The 26,225-nt window shown below is 40.0% G+C and overlaps 1 protein-coding gene across 1 annotated transcript in view; it reads right to left on the reverse strand.

Annotated features, from left to right (window-relative positions):
- LOC308196072 (uncharacterized protein) overlaps nt 1–26,225 on the reverse strand; it is a 341,236-nt gene that overhangs the window by 173,174 nt on the left and 141,837 nt on the right. The window contains exon 26 of the mRNA XM_080594553.1: nt 3,911–4,096. The gene's annotated coding sequence lies outside the window, so the exon portion shown is untranslated. The remainder of the gene's footprint in view (nt 1–3,910; nt 4,097–26,225) is intronic.

The raw sequence follows: 26,225 nt of genomic DNA on the forward strand, positions 1-26,225 counted from the left end.
ACATTGCTGAAAACAGGATGCATGAGTCACAAATCCTAGACTCCCAGTTAACTGTGTAATGAAAGGAGACACTTATATGAATTTGTTAACAGTAGGCTGATGCCATAGAATGGCATGTACTTCCTAAGGTTACCTGAGCTAGGAGTGACTAGAACTGGCACGTCCATACAGCACGCTGCAGTACCAGAGCAGGGAACTAGCCCCGCCCTGATAGCAATACAGCTGCAACAGCACACCTGGGTCATAAACTCTACCTCTCAACACTAGACAGCAGGGGGTCGAAAAGTTCGATACTTCAGCACACAGGGTCACCAGGCCAAAGTCTTTTTATGGATTTAGCCCTCAAAACAGGATTTAATAGCATGCAGTAAATAAGGCCTTGGGCCACACATGGAACAATGAAGATAAAACAAACTACTGAATAGCTGCTCATTAAGAGTGCTCTGAACATCCTGTGCACAGAGGTAGAGGGCTCTGCGGAAAAAATAGTATGTGATCAGGTAATTAAAAAATGAATCATAATGAATTACACAGGCGACCTTAATTAGGCCATTTCCTAACTTTTCTACGCCTTACTTTATGACAGCAAAATGTTCTTTCAGTGTCATTTTTCTGCACACAGGATAGAGCTGTGCTAAGACAGTTACATGCTTAAAGGCCGCAGCAATATTTGTGTTGCAAAATTACCTCCACATTAGGTTTCCCTTAGAGGTCTTTACTCTAGGAGTCATTTAGTTCTTTTCTCATCCATACCAATTTAGCATAGATGAAACCCTGCTGCCTTTAAAAAGAATTGCTTTGATTACTCAAGAGCAAGAGCAGATCCAAGCCCTGTGTCTTTAAGAACTGTCAGAAGGAAAAGACAGAACAGCAGAAATACTAGTTGTACAACTCCGCTCTTACAGCTACATCAGCTTATAACCATACCGGATTCCAGCGCATCCGTGGGAAAGTATTTATTTTACCTGTAGGTATAATTGTAAGCAATAAAAACAGTTCAAGCCTTGCCAGAAAGGGTGTGAATTTCTAAAAAGAAGGAAAAAGTCTGAATTCCAATACCTGAGCAAACAAGTTAGTATAAAAGAAAAAAAGGTAAATGAAATAGCATTGCCAAAACAATGAGGCTATGTTTTGCCAACAGCTGGGTTGTACTTTCCCTTATAAATGCTGCAAAAGGGACTCTGACTTCTGAGCACACTTTCTACTGAATCCAATCATTTTGCTTGTCAAGTGCAAAGGATGTGTACAAGGAAAAAAAAATATAGTGGAAGCTTTCAAAACCAAAATACCCCCCTTCTCTTTTCTCTTGGAAGCCATTTCACCAGTTTGGCAATAAAGAAAAAGCATGTCTTGTCAGCTTAAAAAATATGGACTCCCTGAAACCAGCTACAGAGAGGAGGTAGAAATAAAGAATGAGGCTCCTCAAAAAACACACACTTAGTTGAGAACATACTCTTCCATCTTTTGGTCTACCTAGTAAAATAAAGCTACGGTTTGCTGTCTGGCACCAGGGACACAAGTGCTGGCAATGATGCTTGTCTAACAGAGAGCTTGTGACAACTGAGTTTGATTGCAGCCTTACTCTGTGTCATTCCCAGGTTGTCACATCATGTAAAGCTTCACAGAATGAATGAGGAATTCAACTCATTTGGCTCGTCACTTGAATTCATATGAATACGTTTTTAACAAAATTTAGCCAGACAAAGGTTTCCATTGGCAAGCTCTTGCATTTCCTTGTGCACCACAAAACTAGCCTTCCTGACAACTCTCATTTCCAGCCCTGAGTGAAACCAGAACAAGAGTGAAAAGCAAACTAGGTGGGGGAACAAAGTTAATCAACTTCAGCAGTCCTTCCAGAAGCCTATTTTATAGGAGGGCTTAGCACAGGTGTTGTTTCAACTAAGCATGTTCAGCACCAGTATCATGAATTAATAAGGAAATAGGATACCTACATTTTTTACTAATTTCCACCTGCCAAATATTCAGCTTACAACCGTATATTGATACCTTCTTGAATGGGTCTGTACACCTCTATATTCACCTCTACCTTCCTTTAGCTTCTCAGCTGTAGTCATTTTTTTACACAGAGGTAGTTTTTTTTTCTTTCTTTTTTTCTTGGTCTCATATGCCCTGTTAGATATCTTCTGTCCTGTGGTGCAATCTAGTTCAACTATTACTCAGTTCTACTTAGAAGGCTTTTGCGATGGTAATGCAAATCCTAGAGATACTGGCTCTCTCCTGCTGAGTCCTTGCACTGTTGTATATGCACCTGCTTCTTTCTGCTGTGCACCTAGACAAATGCTAGGTTTTGCTTTTATGCCAGTTAGCTCCTTAAATATGAAGGCAGAAAATTGCGCCGTTTTAGTCTAGAAGGTCTGGCTGGCAATGACGGAACTTGTAATAGCAGCAACAATAACGTCTGGCCAAAACACCCCTTTCATGAGAATTGGCAGAGCTGGCCATATTTGAAAGGTATCATGCAGCAGCCGCTCTATAAAATTCATCATATAAGAAGAAAACAGCTGAACTTTAAAAATGAGACGCATTTGTACTTGGCAACACTGGTTATCTGATTGTTTTCTAATGGCAAAAACTAAACAAGATGGCTGCTGCAGTGCAAAGGAGACAACTGGAACTGAAGGCCAAAACAAAAAACCTATAGACAACTCCACAATAAAGACAATTTCCATGCAAACTGCAACTTTTGAATTTCGGTCCTTTCAGCTGTCTATCTGCTTAAAAGCTTTTTATTCAGAAAACAATTTACTTTGTAACAAACCTAGGCTTGGAAAATTTCTGCCCAAAACATGTTTCTTTCACAGAATCAGAAATTAGCCGATGACTTAATAGCAACACTTACCACTAAGAATTATAATAAGGAATTATTTTATGTACTTGTCTTGCATTCTAGCAAAGACATGTAAGATTTGCACTGGTCTTGTATCCAACATATTATGGATCAAAATTTTGCTTGTAAGACTCTCAAATGATAGTGAGCTAAAAAGCCCCAAAACAACTAACGGCTAGAATCAGTGGCTTCTATTTGTGATAAAAGTAACTAAGTCAAATTTAGCTTGGAAATCGAAGCTTATGCACCTAGAGAGAAATAGTTTGATAGTTTTAAATAGTTTGAATAGCATACACATGAGCAGCAGAACAATGTATGAATAGCTGCCAATATAGAAAGTCCATGGTTCTTTTGGCTCATTTGGGAACATACAGCCACAGAAATATCAAGCAGAAAGAAAGATGCAGTCATTTTCACAATAATATTTCAAGGGGCGAGCAGAAGGACAATGCCATCTGAACTTTAGTTTCAAAAGTCCTGTTCTAATCACACCTAATAACATTGAATTAATTGTGCAGATACAAGGAGCAAGATTATCTTGAAGAAGTCTGGAAATACCAGCACTAAATTTGGCACTTGGAAGACTGACCAAGTAAGAAAACACAACGTCTTAGAAACCAGCGGTTAAAATATCTTGGCAAAACCTCAGCTATAACAGAAAGGTATATAAGAGCTACAAAATGACCATCTGGTTCAGCATCCTGTCTTCAACAGTGGCTACAGGCACACCTCACATGTAAGTTAAGAACGGGAGAAAACATATATGATACTTCCTTGGAGTACTTTCCAGTCTGTAATTATTTTAAGCTGAAATATTTCCTGAGCTTCGTGTGGCCATTTGGTAACTTCCAATAGAGCTGTCCCTTCCAGGTATTTGTCCTATCTCCTCTTAAAGCCATGGAGACATTTTTTTTCTTCAATGCATCCATTTTTTATTTTTTTTTTGAACATGATTCCTGCTAACTTCATTGGACAGTCCCTGGTTCTTGTACTGTAAGAGCTGGTGATCAGTACCCACCCACCCATGCCACTTACGATCTGTAGACTTCTGTCAGATCCTACCTTGCTCATTTATTCTCTGAACTGAAGAATCCAAGCAGTTCAGTCGCTTCTTGCTCAGACCTTTGATCATTCCTGCTGCCTTTTTCTGAGTCTTTTGCATTTTTTTTTCTTCTTTTGCACATGGTATTCAAGTTCTGTATGAATTCAGCTTTGTAGAACAACAACTCAACTGTCGAGGGCAACTGCCTGTTTGGGACAAGAAGCGAGAAGAAAAGAAGAAACTATTGAAACTGTAGGAGAAAGGGAAGGGTACAATTCTTACTGTAATAGTAGCTGTAGAAGAAGTATCTATTCATACTGCAATGATTTGATCCTTAGTTCAGCAATAGCCTCAATATTAACAGATAATATTACAAAATACATTTTGAAACTTGGTTGAACAAAAACAATTCACTCCTTGCCACTGTTGATCCTTTCAAAAGTATTATATGCCCACATCTGACAGATTGCACAGCCTACAGAAGTGACCATTTCTCTACAGATACTCTTCAGTGGCAGTGCTCATGCTTTTCTCTTACATAGAAACTTCCAGAAACTAAATGGACTGGCAATATGAGCACAGCTATACCTACTGTGTTTATAAATAAATATGGTTCTCTAGGATTCAAGTCAGTTTATGTGTTTGTGCCCACCACCACAGCACAGAAACACACCTACTGTTTGGATTTTCCATTGACCTTCTTCACCCTTTGACTACAGTTTTGCTTTTTGTTCGGCACTTTCTGGATTCAGGTGCTATGGTCTGATTTACTTACCAACAGCAAGCACAAAGAACTTGGCAACCAGAGTTAAGTATGTGAAAGGCTTTTTATGCACATGAAAGCATCCCCCTAAAGAGCCCATATTCCTATAAGCTTTCTGCAGAATGGTTGCCTATAATTATTTGTCTCATCTTTAAGTGCATTTACATTACAGTGTTGCAACAATTGGCACATATGAACAGCAGATTGTCTGTGTTTTTGATTAGTGTGGCAGCAACATATCCTTTGTTTTTCAATCCTGGGCTAAATGAAATGTCTTCCACAGAGACAAATCTCCACAATGATTAATCATGAAGCTTCCCATATGGATACTGATATCCCACATGCTTTAAATGAGGCTGGGTGGGAAAACCTCTGCTCCACTCATCTCTCAATCCAGCAAACTGCTGGAAAGTACCCACAGATTCATTCCCCTATGGTTATAACCTCACTGCAGAATTGGTTGAGACTAGGTTAACTGTAGAAACTTCTGCTGGTATAGTACTAATAATTTAGTGGTGTGATTTTTGAATTTAGATGTTTCCATACTGACAAAAACCCTAAATGCGGTTATGCAGACACAGAACTGTTTTTGCTGAAGTAGCCTATTTCACTTTCAGACCTGATGTAAGCTATACTATTTAAAGGGCTTTTTGATGGTAGAAGCTGCACTTTCATTATAAGAGCTCAGTATGAGACGGTGAGATTTGGCTGTGTAGCATGCGAACCGACATAGAGTTCTGCAGAGTTAAATCTTTCTGTGATACAACCAAGCCACATTTGTTTTTATATTTTGCATGAACATTTTTACCACATACTCCAGAGGACTAATCTGCAGCACAGTCAAACTGTTCCATAATGCAATATATTGAGCACAATACACTAGCCAAAAACAGCTCTAAAATAAATAGCCACAACTTGATTGACGTAATAGAGGTCTATTTGCTTATACTATTACTGGCTTGGCCCTCTCCACTTATTTAACTTCAACTCAGTAAGTGCATTAAGAGTCCAATGTCCATTTTCCAAATGGAAAGAGAAGCAACTTCTTCCTATCTGCACACATAAATTAAAACACCAGAAGTACAGCACAGTATTTCCCCACTTTGTAACTGTCAGTACAAGGTATAGGTTCAGTTTTGACTTATTTTTTACTTCTCCCACACATATTTACTGTCCCACTTCATCAAAATCAATTACTGATGACAGACTGCTTAATCGGTCAGTGACTCTCACAACAATTCTTTCATCTTCTGACCTACTGCAACGGTTTTAATGTTGTTTCACAGCTGGGCTTCTGCCATCACAGCATATGATGAAGCCATCAGGCTCTTGAGCTTCAGCAGGCAAAGCAATATGAACTAGATTCCTAGATACTTTGTACCCTTTACAGATGCCCCTTGCAATAAAGCTGGCTCCAGGGATGGCTTCTTTTGCTATCGTTCTCTGCCTTTCAGGAAAAGTGTTGGTGAACCAAGGTCTAGCTATTTGTTGGGCACTTAGATGCAAGTATGGCTAAAAAGGAATCCATATCTTAATGTCCTCCAGATCTAGGGATAATTAGCTTATGCTGTTATGGCACTGGACCTCCATGGGACATTTCAGTCATGACTCCATTAACCCAAAGATTTTACTAGTTTCCATCAGTTCGGTACTTGCAAGGTGTCAGAGATGGTAAGAAAGAGAAATCTTAAAAGACAATCTTTTCTTTTCTCTGTAAGACCCCTGTTGCAGTTTGCTCTCTATCCAAAAAGTTCCAATAGCCAGGTGGACAGACAGATAAGAGTGTTTCAGTAAAAGACTTTGAAGGATCAGCCCTTGCTGTGATTCATCTGTGAAGGTGGCAAAAGGTTTTCAGGAGCACAAAACAGCATTACTGCTAAACACCGTGGGGACACGTTAAGACCGGCTGCAACGAACTTCTCAGGATTGGTTGCCTGCACCTGGATAATTGGGATCAAACTTCTTAAGATGAGTGTTCAGATAAATGCCAACGTTTTTGAATGGAGATTTTTGCAAACAGAAACATATTTATACTGTGATTTCTGCACATTCAAATTTCCTTTTTAATTACAGCAGATCCTAAATGGCCAGCTTAAATTTTGTGACACTGATGGAGACATTCAGTTTGACCTTTCCTACTATTTCTAAACATTAGCTTCTTCTATTTATATTTTGAAAAGGTGACCAGGTTCCTACCTAGTTTGTCAGTCAGTTACTAAATTATATGAGTAGAACTCAAGAGTCACTCTTCTAACTTTACTGGAAGGTTTCTCGATTCATTATGCTAAGTAAGAGGATAAACAAAGCTTAATCTAGGGTATTTAGTGACTTGATAGAATTCCTGAACCAAAGCAGCAGCCAAATCTTCACCTAAGATAGGTCTAAAAAGAACTCAGTGGACCACATTTCTTTATACAGTTTTCTTCACACCATTACATTTACTGGACTTGAACTAATGATGCTTTACTATGAATAACTCCTATTCAGATCAACAAGAAAAAATGTGATGTTGGAGCAATTGAATTAAATCCAAAAATCTAAGAGACTCTGGAATGAGCCAGTATATCACAGCTGCTGAGACACGAGCTAAAAGATGGCTATCCATGCCTGGCCCACTAGAAGGCTGGTGGTGGCTCCATTATAAACCAATAAAAGATTAAAGAAAAAGAAAACCAAACCTTTACATAAATCCATCTGAAAGCAGAGTTTATTATCAGTGCTCTAGAGACAGTGATTTATACTAACATTCAATTTTAGGGACTCAAACATCCCATCTGAGCAACAAACAAAAAATTAGTGTATTGTTAATAATTTTCTCCTTCATTATATAAAACAGAAGCATTCACGTAATTCAAAAGCATATTGAACATGCTATTTTTTAAATCACTGTGAGCAGTAATGACAGGACTTTAAACCACACTCGATCCACAGTGGGGGTTCTACCACTGCTCATTGAAAACAACAGTCTGACCTACACAGTGCAGTTTTAACATATCTGTGATTTGTTTTTCATTTAACTGAAGCTGCAAGCAGAAATGGCTCTGAAAAATTATGCCAGCAAATAGCATTTAAATCTTCTGCCTTAGACAACAAGGAAGTCTGCTTGCATCAGTGATGTTATTTTAGATTTTCATTATTATTATTTATTTTAGGTTTATTACTTTCCTTCGGCCCATGTTTGAACAGCCCCTTTTCCCCCTTACTGGATTCCGGCTCTGCACATCAAGTTTCTCTCTAGCTGTGCAGAGGTAGCAGCTTCTGGTAGACAAAGCTTCATCTAAGGCATGAAACAAAATCACCACCAAGTACTGCAGACTGAATACTACCTTCAACCAGAAAAAAACCTTCTATCTTAATTATTTTGCCTTGGTTCTTCCTAATACTTAAAGACTATCAGAGGAAGTTACAGGTCTTGTAAATTATTAAGCAAGCAGACTTTCTGCATTACTGCATTCATTGACAAATCTAATGAGTCTCAAGATATGCTACCTTCTCATTTCTGGACTTACCAAATTAGAGGGGAAAGCATCAGGTAATTTTGCCAGAGGAGTTAACATCTTGAAACTGAAACTTGTTAAGCACTGAAGGAAAATTCCTAGCATGTTGATTGATTAGATACTCAACTGCAATTGATATCAGGTTGTCTGGCACCAACTTTTTTGCCAGGGCATTGGAACAAAATTGTGAACTATGGCCTGCATTACCTCTGTTCTTTTTGCTACCCAAATCCTGACTCACCTGTATTCTGAGAGCATTAGCTACCTAACTAGCTAGATCTGCAAAGGTTAAAGTACTGAAAAAAACCCACGGATCAGAAGGGACCACTGTAATCCTTCATCCTGATCTCGTTCAGATGGATAGCCATGGAACTTAACCCACTAATTTTTGCAGTGAAAGGCTTGTTTTGCTTCCTATCTGGGAAAATCTTATCAAGCCTTAAGTTAAAAATAACAATAATCTTATTATTATTTATTAATGCTACTGTTTATCCAATTGAAGGCAACTTTGTATGTCCCTACCAACCAAAAATGCAGTAAACTTTATTTTCTTTCAAAACAACAAGTTAACTCTTGTCATTGGAGTATCGGGCCTTAGGAGACATATGCAATTACCGGTAGCACCGCACCATCTGAGAGCTGGGCAGTGGATTTGGCAGCCTTTGGGGAGCTATCATTTTCCATCCCACCAGAACAGACGAAGACCACCATGGAAGGGTAGATAAACATGGTAGGAGGTTGAGAACTGTGCTGGAAACTAGGCCTGGGTTTTGCATCTAACTGTTCCATGTAAGATGTTGTTTAGGAATAACAAGACCCAGTTATGCACAGAAAGTACACATTTCAAAGGCTGCAGACAGAATCTGAACTCTTACTTCTACTGGAAAAGAAGATACTAAAATTTGTTCAACACAAAGAGATATAGCGTAGATTGTAATAAACAAAGCATGGAACAAATTTAGATACAACACTAGCTTAAGATCTCACTGTGAGATACATGGTTTTATGCAACCTTACACTTTCAGTTGCCTATTTTTTGGTTTGCTCTTTTGTTAAAACCACCATTGTCTGTAAGACACTCTATAAAGTATGCTCCAGCACAATTTGGGGCAGGAGGAGAGTTTGCCATTTCCTGCCCTTCTTCCCAAGTTTCTCCCTGCCATCCCTGTTTTTACCGTGATGTCCTTTGTGTTTCTTTCTGACGTTGCCAAGCTGAATGCTAGCCTCCCTGTTATGAACAGAGTGCTCTGATAACCTATTGCATTTAATAGAATAAAAAATGGGTATAAACAAAAGTCCAACCGATATTGGTAACTGCATTAACTACATTCTATCTCCCAACAGAACAAATTTAATAGGATGGTCAGATAGTGCAGTCAAGCAACTGAGAAAACCACATGCCTTGTCAGACCAGCTCAGTCTTTCTGGTAGAATAACACTGGCCTGTTCACAATTACCCTAAATACACAGCTTAATCTACTGCACGTCTTGTGTCAGAAGAAAAGCCTGACCTTTGAGCTCTGTAACAGTCACAAATAATAAGGATGAGCTACAGAATAAATTCATTTTGACCAGATAATTACATGTGGTCCTCTTCACAGCAAGTCCAACCTTATTCTAGAAAAGAAAACTGAAGTCTGCTGGCTGAAATTTAAATGAAAACTGAGCATCACTCTCTAGGAGTATTGGACACCCCTTTGCCGGAAACACAGAAACAAGATCAATCACACCATTCTGAATGCCACAGCCTCTTCCCTTTGGTATACAGCTAAAAGCAGAAGAAACAGAGAGACCAAAGAAAGTGAGGCTGTTAATATCCTGAAGATAATTTCTCAAGAGTTTGGAAGTTTTTCGTTATCCAAATCTAAGGTCCTGTCTTGTTGAGAGGTTATTCCAAGCAAAAGAGAGGGTTGTACTGTAGAAAATGGGTGTCCATACATGGAATTTTCTTCCTGTTCTTCAAGTTCACTCTACTATTCTTTAATTTGTGAGATTTCAAGTCCCTTAACACATAATATTTTCCTAAATGAAAATAGAGTGACCTTGCATAATCACCACACAGACCCACCTGGCTTTGCTCCTGAATTCCTGGAAGATATTTTCATGTTGCACCCAGCAATTATAACTAGATTTCCCACCTAGTGTAACACTTTGCACACAAGCAAAAGGTAATTTTGAGGGGAATACTGAAGGTTAATGGCCCACACCTCACAGAAAATGGGAAAATCACATATCCCTTCAGAGGTCGTATCTTCTGTGAAAATCTCCAAGGGTAGCAAAACCTTTCTGAGACCATCCTTACAGCATCTAGTATCTATAGAGTCCTCATTACTTGCATCTTAGAATCACTAAATAAACAAATCACTCAAGTGGGCAGCATAGATTAAACACTATTAAAAACAGGTATGGTTTGGGAGAAGAATGTATAAAAGAGACGACTATACTGGGGAATTTCTGGTTGAAAGAAGACAAAGAGCAGTGCTAAGAACTGGAACCACTAAATTAATGTGAGAATGCAGTTAAACCAAAGAAATATAAATATGTCATCCTGGGAAAGGCATAATGCACGAACAGGAGGCCATCAGCCTCAGGGAACCTGACAATTCCCAGCACTCGAACACCTGCTATTAGTAAAGCCTATGGAAGTAATTGGATAGCAAATGCTCCCTATCCCTTAGCAGGTGGCTAGCCCACCACTGTTTCTTATCATCATTGGCATATCTAGAGGAAAATGGGCATACTCTTCTACCAAATCTTTGTTCTCACACATCATGTTTATATTTTTTTTCCATTAGAAGTGTCTTTAAAAGTAATAGCAATAGTGGGAACAAACACCAACACATGTAAGGTAGGGAAAGGATTTACTGCTCGTGGCATTAATCCTTTTACTAATAAACCATAACTGCAAATTCAGTTACTCTTAATAGCAAAATTAGGTTCTTACCTGTTACTTTTTGCCATTCACATGACCTTTAGTCATTGGAACTGGAATTGACTTGTGTGGGTGTAGTCTGGTATGAGAATTGAAGGCTCTCATAATTCTCAAACACACCTACATTGATGTAAGAGCTGCTTAGTGTTTCAATGGAAAAAAAAAAAGAAAAGATAAGTAAATCTTGATAATGTAAATAGTGTTCAAGCTTTAGAGATTGTTTCTTGAATAAGTGGAGCAAACTAGGTCGTGAGTGGGAGGGAAGACTTAAAACAGATTTATTATCAGGATTGCATAAAGCAAGAGAAAAAATATGGGCATACTGGTGAAATTTGCTATTCAATATGAACTGGGGATGCTGTCATGATAGACATTGATCAGCTGATCAGTCCTGTCATGACCTGTGACAGTGCTTGAAGCTGATCACAGAAACAATCAAATTCTTCTTGCTTTTTGTTTCAAGATTCGATGGAAACTGGAATATATGATATTCTCTTCCTGGATGTTTTCAGAAGTCTCACTATCTCTGTTCACCCCCAAAACTACAGGGTTTTGCATTTATCATCAGAGAGTGGTGCAGCTTTTTAAAGATTTCCTTTGTGTGGCTTGTTCGTTATCACAACTCAAGAGTGCACACTCAGACTGCTGATGAGGAGCAAGCCTCCCAGGCAAATTTTAGTGGGCACACAAGCTCTGGAGCACTTCTTCATCCATATAATTTCCCCCTTACAAGGGATAGTTTAATACGTACCTTTAATCCAGTCTCAGAACAATTTTTGTGTGTGTGTGTGTATACATCTGTTAATCTCAACTGAGATAACACTGTGACAGGAGGCTCTTCTGATGCCTGTTGCAATGCAGGGAACCCTATTAGTTTTCCCCTGTAAGACTGGGGGATTTTGTTTTGCTTTGTTAGTGAAATTTGGAGAAGAAAAAAGACAGTTCAAGAACAGATCGATCCAAATCATGTTTTCCTCCTGCTCTTGAAAAAGACGCTTTTCATCCTACTGACACACAAACTTAAAACTGTTTGAAAACAAAAATAACATTTTTTACTCTTCCTTCAAGTGCCTGTGTGCAATAAAAGATGTGGTGAGCTTTTGGAGATGAGGGATGATGACAAAGATCTTCAGATGAGCTGTCATTCATTCAGCAGGTGGTAGACAAGATTCAGCTTCCTCATCTCCGTGAGGGTTTGGACCTATACTTAGCACCTGAATGATACATGAGCTATTTTCACAAATCTTGGACAGAGTAAGCCACAATACCACCCAGAGGTTCAGGCTCCTGATGTGAATTGGGAAATCACACTTTCCTCTCACTGATCATTCTTTCTCATGGCTCTTCTGCAGTCTGTCCATCTGGGAGCAACAGGTGAGTAACTTTCCTAACCAGAAGCCATCAGGCAGGCAGGCATCTGAATTAACTCTTTCTTCTATGAGATTTTCTTATTTCTGTGTTTCATGGTGAATGCCCCAAAGGTATGAACATTTGTGTGAAGTCCTGAGGGCAGTGCTTTACTGGCAATGGGCAAGGCAGTCCAGCATTGTTACCAGAGGATCAGAGGAGGAATCCAATTATGATTCAGGATATGGGCGTATGAGTAAGTTATCCCAAAGGCGTGAATTTACCTACACGTCGGCTTGCAAGCAGCAAGCTACTGGTGTGCCCAGACCCATGCAGTCACGGCTGCAGATGCCCCTCTGCAGCACTGCAGTGAGGGGAGTAGTGCCCACTCGGCCTCCTCATTGCTTCTGTCAGCCCGAGCCTGGTGCAGAGGCAAGACCCACAGGGAGGGATTAGAGAATCACAACCGCCTTCTTAATGAGATTTCATTTCCCTAATGCAATGACTTGGTTTAATCCTGCTAGTCCTCCAACCTTTCAAAGAGTCCTTAGAACAAAACAGGCTAGTCAAAGTAAAGGGAACAAACAATAAACGAGACAGCCAAATAACTTGGCCATCTAAATTTCATTTTCAAAAGTCCATTAGATGGTGACCGAAATGAACAGTTTGAAAAGGAACTTTTCAGTCTGAAAAACAACTGGTGTTGCAGCAAGGAGGAGGACACACTGTACCTAATGCTACCTCATTTAGATGCTAGTCACCCCGTATTTCCACTAGAGTCAGTGGGAAGGGACAGCCTTTTCCCAAGATCAACTCTGAGTACCTTAGTGAGGTGAGAGACCACTTCTTCGCATACATATTTTTGAAAACTGTACCTTTTTTATTTTAAAACCTAAACCTCTTCAAAATGTTCATCAAATCACCCCAACTTTCCTCATGCTTGAGCAAAATAGCCCTTTTTATTTACACTTTGCTTCCCCTCTTTAATGCCTGAGCATCCTCCTTTACATTTAAACATCCAGTAACACCTGTGTGAAGCTTTGTACCTGGCCAATACAAAGAGCTCAGCTTTTCTCAACTTTAAGGAAGAATCTGCCAAACAAAATCAGCCCAGAGGCGAAAAACAGCTATCAGCAACAATTAGATATTTTTTGAATACATCCCTATTCTTCCATATTAATATATTAATTCCAAGGAGCAGTATGTTTTCTGTAAAGAGGATGAGACCCTATGCAATCTTTCTGAAATGAGCAATGCATTTACAAATCAATGTTAGCTACAACTCCTGCTACTGACAGCTGATTTGGAAAAGGAGTCTCAGTAGCAGAGTGAATACACAGCAGTTTACTCCCAGAGACTTGGGTTTAAATTGCTACTCAAAAACAAGGAAAATAAATGTGGTAGCCTCCATCCTAGTCAGCACAAGTTATTTATCATCACCGACCCATCAGAAACTGAGTGCAGCAGCCAGCACTCATCTGGCAGGAAAAGCCTTAGTCTAGAGTAACTGGAGACTTGCCTGTCAGCAACAGAGGCACGTACACCACCCGTCTGTTACACAAGTATGGCTTATTTTTCAGAGCATCACTATTACTATGGTATTTACACAGCTAAGTATATATAAGAAACTATTATAAGTTGACATTGTTAAAATAGAGCTGACTGGAAAATGAGAAGATTTTTTCCCACTCCAGAAGATGACAACACTTTTTTCCGCAGAATGAAACGCTCACATTTCAGATGCTATGGAGCTACTCCTGCTGGGCGTTATGCCGGCAGTCTCTGTTGGAGTGGGCTCTGGGAGAGGACTTCACCCTCGCTCACATACTGCCATCTCCACATCTGACCTGGGGAGGTGGTTTAGGATCCAAGGATCACAGACACCTCCTGGGGAGTCTTGCTCATAAGGGCGCAAGGAGACAAGACACAGAATTTTTAATTCCTGCAGCACTGTGGCAGCTGATGCAGAGTGTGTAATACTTCCTCTTCCAGAATCCTTTTTTTCAACAAAATTATAAATGTGTTTCTGCTTGAAAGAATCCCTTTTTCTAAAGCCTGACAAAAGAAACAGTTCCAACAACAACAACAAATTCAATTGGGTTTAATTGCTTGTGCTACCTGCATCATCACATGGAGCTGCAAAGCACTGGTAACTCCGCTTGTCAGTGCCATTTTAGCCCTGCCACTGGTGCTGCACGATTAGATCACTAGGAAAAAGGTTTTTATAAACCAATAACTAAATGCTTTCATGAGATTTTTCCCCAGCCTTATATTAAAAAGGGCAATGTATGACTGGCAATGCTAAAAAAAGTATTCTTGTTATTGTTCTCGGGCTAGGCACTGTTCTGGCATCTACAACATAAATTTTGCCAAACAATAGAATTCAGCACCTATAAGCAACAGGCATCATCTCCACTGAACAACATAGTGTTGTTTACAAGATCATTAATGAACAGGCATTTTCAGTTAATTTTTCAGTAGACTTACTATTTCTGACTGTCTAGGCTTAGAAGAAGTGAAAGGGAGCTCAGACACACAAAGCAGGAAAAAACAATATGATTTCATCTGCTGGTGACTGTTTTGTCAAATGTATATTGCCAAAGACCTTTAGAAAAGCTGGAAATTACTGTTTTCACCTTCGTTGCTTGGATAGCTATCAAACATTTTTTATTTTTAGCATCAAAGTAGCTGAAAGGGCATTGTTAGAAAGAATGGGCTCTCTCCCTTGGCTCATGCAATAAACTTCAGGGAGGGGGCTTAACTTCAGAGACTGTTCTGAAAAAAAATGATTTTTCGTTCTGAATACAGCTCAACAAACTTAAAGTGTTTATTCTGTTTCTCAAAGCTTGTGGTCTTACTTAGTTGTACAACATGTTTATATATATATGATTTGGTTCCTGTGGATGTAATCAGAAAAGGATAGTGATAGTATCTTCTAAGAACATAATGGCCACTCTGGGTCAGACCAAAGCTATAAGTAGCTCCATACCCTGTCCCCAGCAGTTGTCACTGGAGGATGGCCAGCCAAAGTGCGTAAGAACAGGGCATGTAGAAAGTGATTTTTTTTTCTCTCTAGCTTCTTCTCTCAATTTCTGGAAATGAACGATGCAGGGACTTCCTGAAACAGATACCACTCTGGATTATTGTGCTCAATAGCTATCTCGTGCCATTTTATGACTGATAAGCAAGGCTCTGATTGCTGCTCACTTGATGTTCCGTGCGGCCTCTTTGGTCCTGCTCTCCTTACCACCTCTCTGGCTTGTTTCTTGAATCATGTATTGGTATCTGATGCAATAAAACAACATACTTCAGAGATATCAATCTTCGACGAGCAGATCAACAGCTCAATCGTTAAAAAGTTATTTGCAGAAACCCATTACAAGTGATTTATTCGTTTATAGCACCAGCGAGAAATTATGTATGCACACACTTCTCAAGGCACAGAATCAGGAAACAAGAGATCGGGGCCAAGACCTCAAAATTAGGAACCAAAACCAAGCTATTCTCTTACATGTGCACTTTAAGTTTCCTAACAGAATTTTGCACCCAAATAAATTCTAGTGCCTTATGGCAATGGAAAGTAATGACTCAGGCTGAAGTCCTGAAGTCATGGGATGACTGAATAAGGCAAAAACCTACCTCTAGTTCTCTCAGCACAGCCAGTGCCCTTGGACACAGTCTCATTCATAACTGGCTGGGGAACTCCTCTGCCTTCTTCTACAGCAGGATGTGCATATGATCAGCTCTTGAGATTCTGTAAGGCCTTCAATTAAAAGAAGGAAGGCGAGAGTGCCTACTCTCAGAGATATTTCTGTGTTTTATACTTTTCTGTCTTCTCAAAACCAGTCTCACAAAACAGAGAATAATCTAGCTTCAGGCTAGTTTCACAAACATCTAAGAAAAGACAGTCTTGGAAGCAGAAGTCTCAATAATACTGAACAGTTGCATTATTAATCTTCAGATGGTACAAACATTAATTAATTCATCTCAGTGGGTGAAATTCATCCCTGATAAAACTCGGATGATTTTTATGGATATTTGCCAAAGAGAAATTTAGCCTACAATTTTTTCCCTCTCTTTTTGGCAATCTTGCTCACTCCTACGCTTGGAGCATTTTGTATTTCCCACTCTGTCAGTGGCATACTTTTTGGCAGAGCAAATTTACTGTGCCCGATGGCTGTATTCAGCCAAATTCTGCCCTCAGTAACAGCTATGTAGCCCCAGTGATCTCCTGGGTACAACCAATGGCGCATATTTGGTCCATTGTGAATCAAAGGGAAAACAACAATAAACCTCTTCCACTTCGCTCAGTTCTACCTTAAAGTTTAGAAACTTCTGCAATTCCTTATCCACGTTTCTCTGGAAGTGAAAATACAAACAATGATTTGGCCTCTTTTCTTCCATTTCAGCAGCTCACTCTTTTTAAATGTCACAAACAAAATCGATGTCACTCATATAAGAAATTTTAAAGTAAAACTTAGAAAATGCTTTCCTTTAACGCTCGAACCTGCAGCAAATATAAACCATTGTTAAATGAAACCTAATTTGCTAACATGCAGTGTTAATTTGATTACTCTAGATAAAGGTCTTAGTGGGACCAATTGGCACTTGTGGCAGTGTGAAACTAGAAGGATAATTTGCTAAGAGAAAAGTGCAAGCTCTCTTTGGCACCCTGAAATGTGTTCAGTTGGTTTTGTGCTTTTGCATTTGAGTGAGTACTCCAGCACAAATTGGGCACAATTAGCAGCACATTTAAAAAAATACAGCTCAGTTCTGGTGCTAATTTGTCCTTGCAATAACACCAATTTCCCCTGTATTTACACTCAGTAAGCGTACAGAGGCTAACACAGAGGAAAGCTTTGGACAATTCTCATTTGTATAGCACAGAGCAAATAATTCTTTGTGCCCCATGTGAAATGAGTCGAATATCTCAGCCCACTTTCCAGAGAACATGTGTCTACATCACAAAATCTGCCACCACAAGTTGGCACTAATTGGCAGTCTTAGCAAAGTGGCAAAGGAATGAATGGCCCCTGGATACCGAACTAACATTTTTCCCCTACAGGTGGTCTTTTCAAGTCGGAATTGAGATGTACATTGTTTAGGCAAGGTGAAGTTTGTACTGCTGGTACATGTTTTGTTGATTCATAGAAGATTTCAGTGTATAGTGAGCATTTTCATGAGCATTACATTCACCCTATTAAAAAATAAACAAAAACCTTAAATTGTAGTTAAAAAAAAAATAATCCAGCTGTCCCTATTTTTCCCCCACTTTTCCCTCTAAAAATCCTTAGTATGTTCAAAGGCACGACCAAATCTTTTCAGTTCTCCTTAGCATGTATTGATGAAACAGCTCCCTTAGATCTGATACCAAACCAAATGATTTAATGCCGGCTGCTTTTATCAGGGTCCTGACTCTGCAGACGTTTTTCACATGTAACCTCATTTGTGCCACTTTCTAGGTCTTATACAAAAAACACTGCTGTCAGTGGGAAAAGTCCCCAAAACTCCAGCAAGTTTTAGAAAAAATCCTTTGGTTAGAAGGGGATAAAGAGTTCAATGTGCTTAGCATTGTCACAGAAAAAAAATAAAAAAAAAAAATCAGAGATGCTTAATTATGGACTATAATTACATTTACAAGGAAAAGAAACTTGATACTAAAGAGGCTTTTCAGAACGACTGAAAATTAAGTCCAGATAAAGTAAAAGCAGAAATAAGTTCTATGTTTTCCCTTTTATTAACAATAGCAATCAACCAATGAAACAAACTTCCAAAGGGAGCACTGAAGTCCTGTATGCTGACATCTTCAGCTCAAGACAAGATGCTTCTCCAGAAGACGAGGTTCTGTTTTCCTCAAGGACTGACTAAAGTGTTGTATTTGTTATATGAGCTCAGACTAAATGATCTAGTTTAATTTTCTCTCCTATAACTATTTTATGCACTTTTAGACATGTTTTTAAAAATCACTATTTTATGTATACTAAGATGGGTTGTCTGTTTTTTTGTCATACCCCTTTCTGAAACTTCCAGCTACTGTTTGCTTGATTTTCTTTTCAGAGGCTTGTAGATGTGAACAAACACTGAACAGCAGAGAGAATGGTGTGTGTAGTAAACTCTAAAGTGGAACAGAGTTTCACCAAAACTAGAAGCAGCACTCAGTGATCATAGGACAAGTGGACTCATTCTCCTTTTCTGATTTTTTCTAATAGAAACCACCTATTAGAAACCATCTATCTCATTTCACGTATGCTGACATGTGGCAGATGGATACAACTTTTTGTTGCTTCCAATTCAGCCACAGTTAGATATGGGCCTAACTCTTATCCTGCCCTGATGACAAAGAGAAACAAAAGGTTTTTCCTGTTTGCCTGGGAAGGGATCTTCTCATGCCACTAATAAGCACATAAAGCTCTCTGAGTTCTGCCAGTCCTCCCCCATTCATTCTTTTTTTTTTTTTTTTTTAAATAAATAATCATCACCTAGGGAAAAAAAAAAAAAAGGAAAGGAGGAAAGGAAAAAGGTATTTCTGGCCTTCTCTTGATGATTAGGCTTTCAGGTCATCCAAAGACAATTTTAGACTGCCTGGCTTTTTGTAGAATGAAACAGGAAATTTCCTTATATTGTTCCTGTATTGTCTACTTATCTTTGAGGGATGTGTTTGCCATCCTCACAAATCATGCCAGAAAAACTTAGACCTTAAGCCTTTTTCATCGTTTCACTCTAGTTTTGTATCCAAGCTAAGTGGAAAAAGTGGAAGAAAAAAATACTTGGTTGTTAGTATGTGCAACACTGACCAGAAGAAAGCTGCTCTGTGACCCTGACAATCTTTGCTCTAAGTTGCCAGGTCAGCTTGTCAAACCAAGTCAGCTACTGCGTGTTCACAGCCTGATGGCACTGAGATCTGCTGTCAATGGTAAAAGTCCCGTACCGTCTGTCACAGAGCCTAGTCTCATGGACATTAGCCATGATTGCTGCACGCACTGGAAGGAAACTGGCACCAGAGGCCTGGGGAACAGATCCAGCACAATATGCACTGATGTTGCTGTAAGGACTTACTGCCAGAGTGTTAGCACTATGGCTTTCACTGTGAATGGAATTTAAAGCCAAAATGTCATTCTCTCACCTATTAACGAAACAAAACAGTACACTTTTCTTTCACACTTCCCACATCATATGTGACCGACCCCACATTTTTAGCACCTCACTCCTTTTCATTCTGTCTCTGTCCCCTAGGTACAGAAATGGAAGAATCCCCTCCAGAAAGCAGATAGTTATCCTGATGAAACAAAGCAGCATTTGGCACACTCACCTTTTGCACCATGCTTTGAAGAATCACACAGCTACATATTGCAAGTGCTAAGTATTTCTATTATTATTGCTCTTGGGCCAAATTCCCAAGCAGCCCTGTTTGGCAATTAATTTGGCTACTGAGACTCTAACCCCTGGTTGTCCTCAGGCTGCTGTGAAAGGAGCATTCAAAGGAGAAACCAAAACAAACACCACACTGGAGAAAGAACTGAGTCTAAGAATGGAGTGGGAGCTCCAACCAACTGAAGCTGGTGAGGTCCGGCTTTGTGGCATTGCGGCACTGTTCCAGCTGCTACCAAGCACTGACTTCTACCTGCCAAATTAATTTCCCTCCTTTTTGATGTTTAATTCCAAAGAGCTATGCAGAACAGCCGCTGAACGAATGTTTTGTTTTGTAACAAGTCAGTCCAGTCTGCACTCTTCCCCTTCCCCTAGGGCCTACCTGTCTTCTGAACAAGCCAGATATTAGACATGGTAGCGGGCTCTGTTGACAGAGGTGAATGTTGAAATTAGAGCTTTGCTTACTGCTGCCACTTGTTTTTGTTTTACAACATTTGGAAAAAAAATCACTAAATACATTTGGATAGCAGGTCAGGCCAGCTGGCACTGCTTCTTTCCTTCTGTCCCGCAGGAAGACCTGCCTGAATAAGAAGCTCACAGTATGGACGAGATGGCTGGTATGGGCAACCAAGTTGCATTTGCTGCTTCCACTAATTTTGTCTTAAACTATTTAGAAAGAAGCTCAGTCTCTGGAGTCTTGTATTTTACAGCATGCCAGGAAAGTTGTTGACTGTTTGTTTAAGCAAACATGGAAATTTGTTATTTAAAGCAAAAAATAAAAATAAAACAATACTAAACTAAGGAGCCAGAGTTTAAGATGACAGATGGTACCTGTAATCACAGCAGTGAGCAGGAGAGAGAAAGAGGGAAAGAAAGGGAGAAAGACAGAGAGAGAGAGAGAGAGAGAGAGAGAAGGAAAGAAGGAAAGAAGGAGGGAAGGAAGAAAAAGAAAGAAAGAAAGAAAGAAAGAAAGAAAGAAAGAAAGAAAGAAAGAAAGAAAGAAAGAAAGAAAGAAAGAAAGAAAGAAAGAAAGAAAGAAAGAAAGAAAGAAAGAAAAATTTAAAAACAAAAACAAAACTGCAGAGTCCTCACTCATTTCATGTCTAATACCTAAGTGTGGGTATGTCGAAGATATACTTTGATAAACCAAAGCTAATACCACCAGCCAGATAGTTCAAATCTATGTACTAAGTTCTATGCAGTAAGGGAGCAGAAGTCTGTTGACTTTCCACGGGACAGTTCCCAGTTTTGCACAGCCAATTAGTCTAAAATTAACGAGGCCCAATCTGAACATCTTTCCACAGCGAAACGAATGTATGCAGAGCTAAAGTGCCTCTCTGACTTAGAGCACTGATGGCAGTGAAAGCAAGAGGAAACTGTATGAGGGAATGGTACAGACAAGAGGCCACACAGACAGTTGATGCAGGCGGACCAAGCGAAAGAAAGAAAAGAATGAATCTTCGGAGAAGAGAAAATGTCTATCTTCGAAGTTTACTTGGGAGGCTCCTGCACTGAGGGTCAGCTTGCTACAAACTCAGTCCAGATGGTTGGAATAAATATTTTACAAGTGGCATTCTCTACATGACATTTACATTTAACTGAGTCTCTTGCTATTGCGGTCCTTTGGAGACTTAGCAACAGGGACACCTAGTTTGTGGATACCAACACAGCTTACACGGCACACCATGCTGTACTGCTAAGACACTGACGATTTTGCTCAGGAGCAGGATTCTCTGGGAACTTCACTGGTAAAACCGCTGACACCTAGCCCATTAGGCAGCAGACTTTCTGGACTGTGCTGATGACACAGATACTAAATTCTACTTCATTTCCACTTCCTTCAGGCACCCAAGACTCTTGCAGACTGGGGCCTCAGCTCTTTCATGGGCTACAAGCCAAAAAGTTTCTGTGAAATGCAGAATTTTTTTGGTTTCTTTTTCCTCCAGAGAGTGAGCTTCATATGCTCTGATGTGCTAGGCACTTTGGCAATGCTGAGATCCGGGGCACTGCAATAATGTTTAATCCCATTACTAATGCTTATTTTAGAATCTGCTTGTCCTTAAAGACATGATAGTGATCTTAATTATTGTCTCCAACATGTATTTGCCTGAAATAATTATTATACTTCATTCCTATAGAGACAATGAGATAAAACTCTAATTTTGTTTTATTGGCCCTTCTATCCATCAAGAAATGAGTTTCTTGTGAGAGCTTTGAAGTAGTCCCCTTCACGGATTAAACCCCTTGAAAGTACAAGAACAGAGGGCGGGGTGTGGGGGAATTGAAATAATTTACATCCCAGCAGACATGTAATGGGAATCAACAATGCAACTAGACCTACATGATGGTTGAGAGGAAAACGTTGAGACATGCTATTCAGCATGAAAAAAGTCTGTTTAGCTGCAACTTTTAGCTCAGCAGACAGCCAAGGGCTGCACTAAGTCAGAGGAAATAAGTAGCGAAAAGGAGCTTCCCTAATCATATTTAAAAAAAAAAAAAAAAAGAAAGAAAAAAAAGCTTTACTGGATAAAAGAACATCAGATGCTTAACTGTCAGATGGCTGGCTGCCAAGTAAGCTCAGTCTCACAGCATCAGTGTCAATATTACACAGTCTGTAGGAATAGATAGCACAAACTCTGCCTAAGCAGTGGCTAGATTTGACGTTAGATCTGTGCAAGCCATGCACACCAAATGCCCCCCCAAAACATGAAAAGCATACAAAACTTCAGCCACACCTTCTCAAAAAAGAGTTGTAAACTTAACTGCTGAGGTTGGTTTATACACTTATCCCCAGATGAATAAAGGATAATTTCTTTTCCTTTTTTTTTTTTTAATTTTCTTAATTTCAAACAATAGGAAAGAAAACCTGTCCATCAAAGGGAAAACTTTGAGCACAAGAATTATAGAAGCTGAAATCACAGCAGCAAGGCTTGATATACAGCTGTGTTTGAGACAGATCTCATACAGCACTTGGATAGGGATAGAAGGAGCAGCCTGGGCTAGCCTGGTAACATCCCCAGAGAGTCAGTCCTTTCCCACTGAAAGCTATGGTATCCTAAGTTTCTAGGAACTTGATCATAACGGGTGCTCAGCATCCTGCCCTGGTGCCAACAGAACAATAACAAATACTCTGAGCTTTAAGTTTCTGAGCAGCTCAATTGACTGAAAACTTAATCATGTCTTTAACTCTTGTGTCTGACTGAAACTAAGAGCGCTGAGGCCCCTGCTGATTGGAAGCTGTAAGATCAGGATACTTTTAAATACAGATTAACACATCTTAAAAGTAAGAAAAACAAGAGAAGCAAGTAAAAAGCCTGCCCCAGACTTGTTCAGAATACAGGTTTTGCAGTGCTGGGCCATATGCAGCACATGTGGCATATAAAGCAACCCTTCCTATCCACCTGCCCATCATGGATGTAGCTATAAAACACTTATTTTCTTTTCCATATGCTGCATGTTTAAATTTCTAAGTGTCTAATATCCACACAAGCAGCTGTCATTTTGTAAGGCACAGAGGTAGAGACACAAAGACTGTGCATTACCTCTCCCCCCCACACACAGACTTTTGCTCTTTCTGCCTTCTGGCCTTAATGATTCTAAAATAAAGATCTCTCTGTCTGACAGCAAGTGGCTGCTCTTTTTAGTGAGCCTTCCCACTGTACTGCAGCCTCCATACTACTGTGCTGTAAGAAAAGTATATTCATGTCCTCCAAATGCAACCTAGAAAGCCCAAACAGTGGGAAACCTCCTATTTGGTATCATGCCAAAGAAAGCTTGAAGAGAAAAATGGTAGTGTACAGACAATGGTACAGATGGTGTTGGTCAGAAAAATACTATATGTGATTAGATTATCACGAGAAATGCAGTGCAAATGGTAATCACATGTATGTCACTGGTGCTAAATATAAATGTGTCAGAGGCCTCCCATATGGAGAAAGTCCAGCTGATATTGATAAGATTTTGTGCTTCAGTTGTTGATTGAAAGGTTTCAGTCCAGTGTTAAGGTATGTGGTGACACTTTCAGTGTATTTTTTTGTAAGCAGAGGCTCATATCCTCCATAAAAATCATCTTAATCATGCAGACAGCAGGGTTTTGAACCCCACAGGTTTTACAGCTACTCTTTACATATGATTTCTCACTGGCCCCAGGAATGTTATGCAGCAATTTTCTAAGCTTGCATTTTGCAGATCCTAAACTTGCACAGCACCAACCCTGTGTAAGAGGAACATACGGTCCTGTGAAACTATCCAGTTCTTAAAAAAACAAAACATATGCTGATAGTAACTTCCTCTTTGCTGATTAATATTCTTTAAAATTCTCAGCACTGCTTAATCATGTGATAAAAAAGTACCTTTGCTGTTGCTGTAGGAAGACCAAAAGACAACCTCATCTTACAGCTCTGCAGCAGTGATGGGAGATGATGGCTTTTATAATACCAATGCATAAGAAATCACCCCTGTTGCTTTTAGAAAAAAATAGCAATGTTGTTCAGGTGATTCAGCCCATGCCACCTGCCTGCTGGGCTTCTGGGAGATGGGGCAACCACGACGGGTTGTGACTTCCTGCAGAACTAACCGTATTCCTTCATCAGGAAGTAGCAAGTCATACGAAGTCACACACTATATAACGTGGTTTCAGAAGAAGTGTCAGTATTGTAAAGTTAATCAAACAATAGAAAGAAAGCAGTGGGATTACAACAGTCAGATTTCAAATACCACTCTGATTAGTGCTGGCAAGAAGCTTACAGATATAAGACTTTCCTTTACTAACATGCAAGGGGGTTAAATCTTCCAAAAAAAGAAAAAAAAAAAAAAAAAAAGGATATTAGGATTTTACGAGGGGGAGACCAGGGGACAAAACTTAGAAGCAGCCACGGGACTAGAGCTGGTATCTTCCCACCCTCAAATGATTGTCCTCACCACTAATTTGCAAAGCACAGGCTCTGGCAGATGTCAGCTACCAGAGTAAGCCTAGCTCCAGAGTCTGAAGATGCTGCTCCCCTCTGCTGTTGGCTTGCCACCTGTCCCTCTTCCCAGCCTCAGGCAGAGCCTGGAGGACTGAGCCTCGGCCAGCACTTTGGCCACTGCCATGCCCAGCTTTCACCTTTGCCCAAACTGCTGCTAAAGGTGGCAGGTGCAGGTACGCATTTGGTCTGCTGTCCTGCCTAGGGAGAGCAAACCTCTGCTGTGGTTTGGGGGGGGGGGGGGGGGGGTGCAAAAGACGGGAAAATGGGCACCTTCAACAAGCCACTGGAATTAACACAGGACGTTCTCGGTGCAGGCAATCTCTCTTTTTTGTCTGCCAATTTTCACATATCACGCAGGAGGCAGCAAAGGTTTTTTATTCACAGCCAAACATTCAAATAATGAATGCAAAAGTTGCTTCCCCCTTCTCCATTCATTACCAGGAAAATATGTGCACTGGTATGAATAATGCCTGTGCTTGCAGTACTGGGTTTACAGTGGTTTAGGCCCAGCTAAGCAAATATGAATAGAAACTGTTGCAAACTGCTCACATTACACCAAGTTTGAAACAGGAAACCCCCAGCCAAGAAGTTAAATGCATTGTCAACTATTTCCCTCATAGTCCATCTGGTACAGCCAGGGGAAATTCTATATAGCACCCGTAGAAATATTTAAGGAGTGAAGAGGAATAGTGCAGTGCTTTCTTCCCTACCCCCATCCCGTAGGAGCAGAACAGGGAGTGGAAGCTCAGCGGCTGCCTTTATTCCTGCCCTGTTACATAATTGCGTCCTGCCTTTGCAAAGTTCCTCCCAGCCTCCAGCATGATCAAACTCATTTGTAGGCTGGGAAACTGAGACAGGAAAAAGGTATGCGACTTGCTCAGGGCTACACAGCAAACCAATGGCGGAGGTGGGAGGAGAACTTGCAGGTCCCAACAGAGCCTCTGCTGAACCCCTATAAGGCTCCAAATTCCTGCCATTCTTTGCACATACTTTGTAAAACCTGAAACACGGTTGCATCACAGGCTGACCATCAGATTTAACGCAACACCTGCTTCCTAATGATCACTTTGCCCTCCGAGGTGCACAAACAAATATTGCAGCTATTTCTTGGTTGTGTTTCAAGATGATTTAAGATTTCTGGAAATCATGCCCATCATGCCCAGCTTAGTTACTGACCAGTGATTTTTCTTTTTGTAGCCTTCCTTAACCATAGGCCTCATTTAAGTGTCATCGTCTGAGTCTCCTATTCTTTTAAAATTCTGCAGTAGATTCCATTTGCTAATACTAACAGGAAATCCCATGAATCTGCCTCATGCCCTTTCACTGACTTCACAAATCCAATTGATACAGATAGAGCCAATTTCTGAAACTGCAGCTGTCCACACTTACAAAGCTCTGACTGTTAGATAAGAAAGTGCCAGCTGGAACAAGAAGTTTCTCCTACTACTAGATGCCACACTC

Source organism: Anser brachyrhynchus (genome assembly GCF_964034855.1).
Source record: "Anser brachyrhynchus genome assembly, chromosome: 5".
NCBI classification, from domain to species: domain Eukaryota; kingdom Metazoa; phylum Chordata; class Aves; order Anseriformes; family Anatidae; genus Anser; species Anser brachyrhynchus.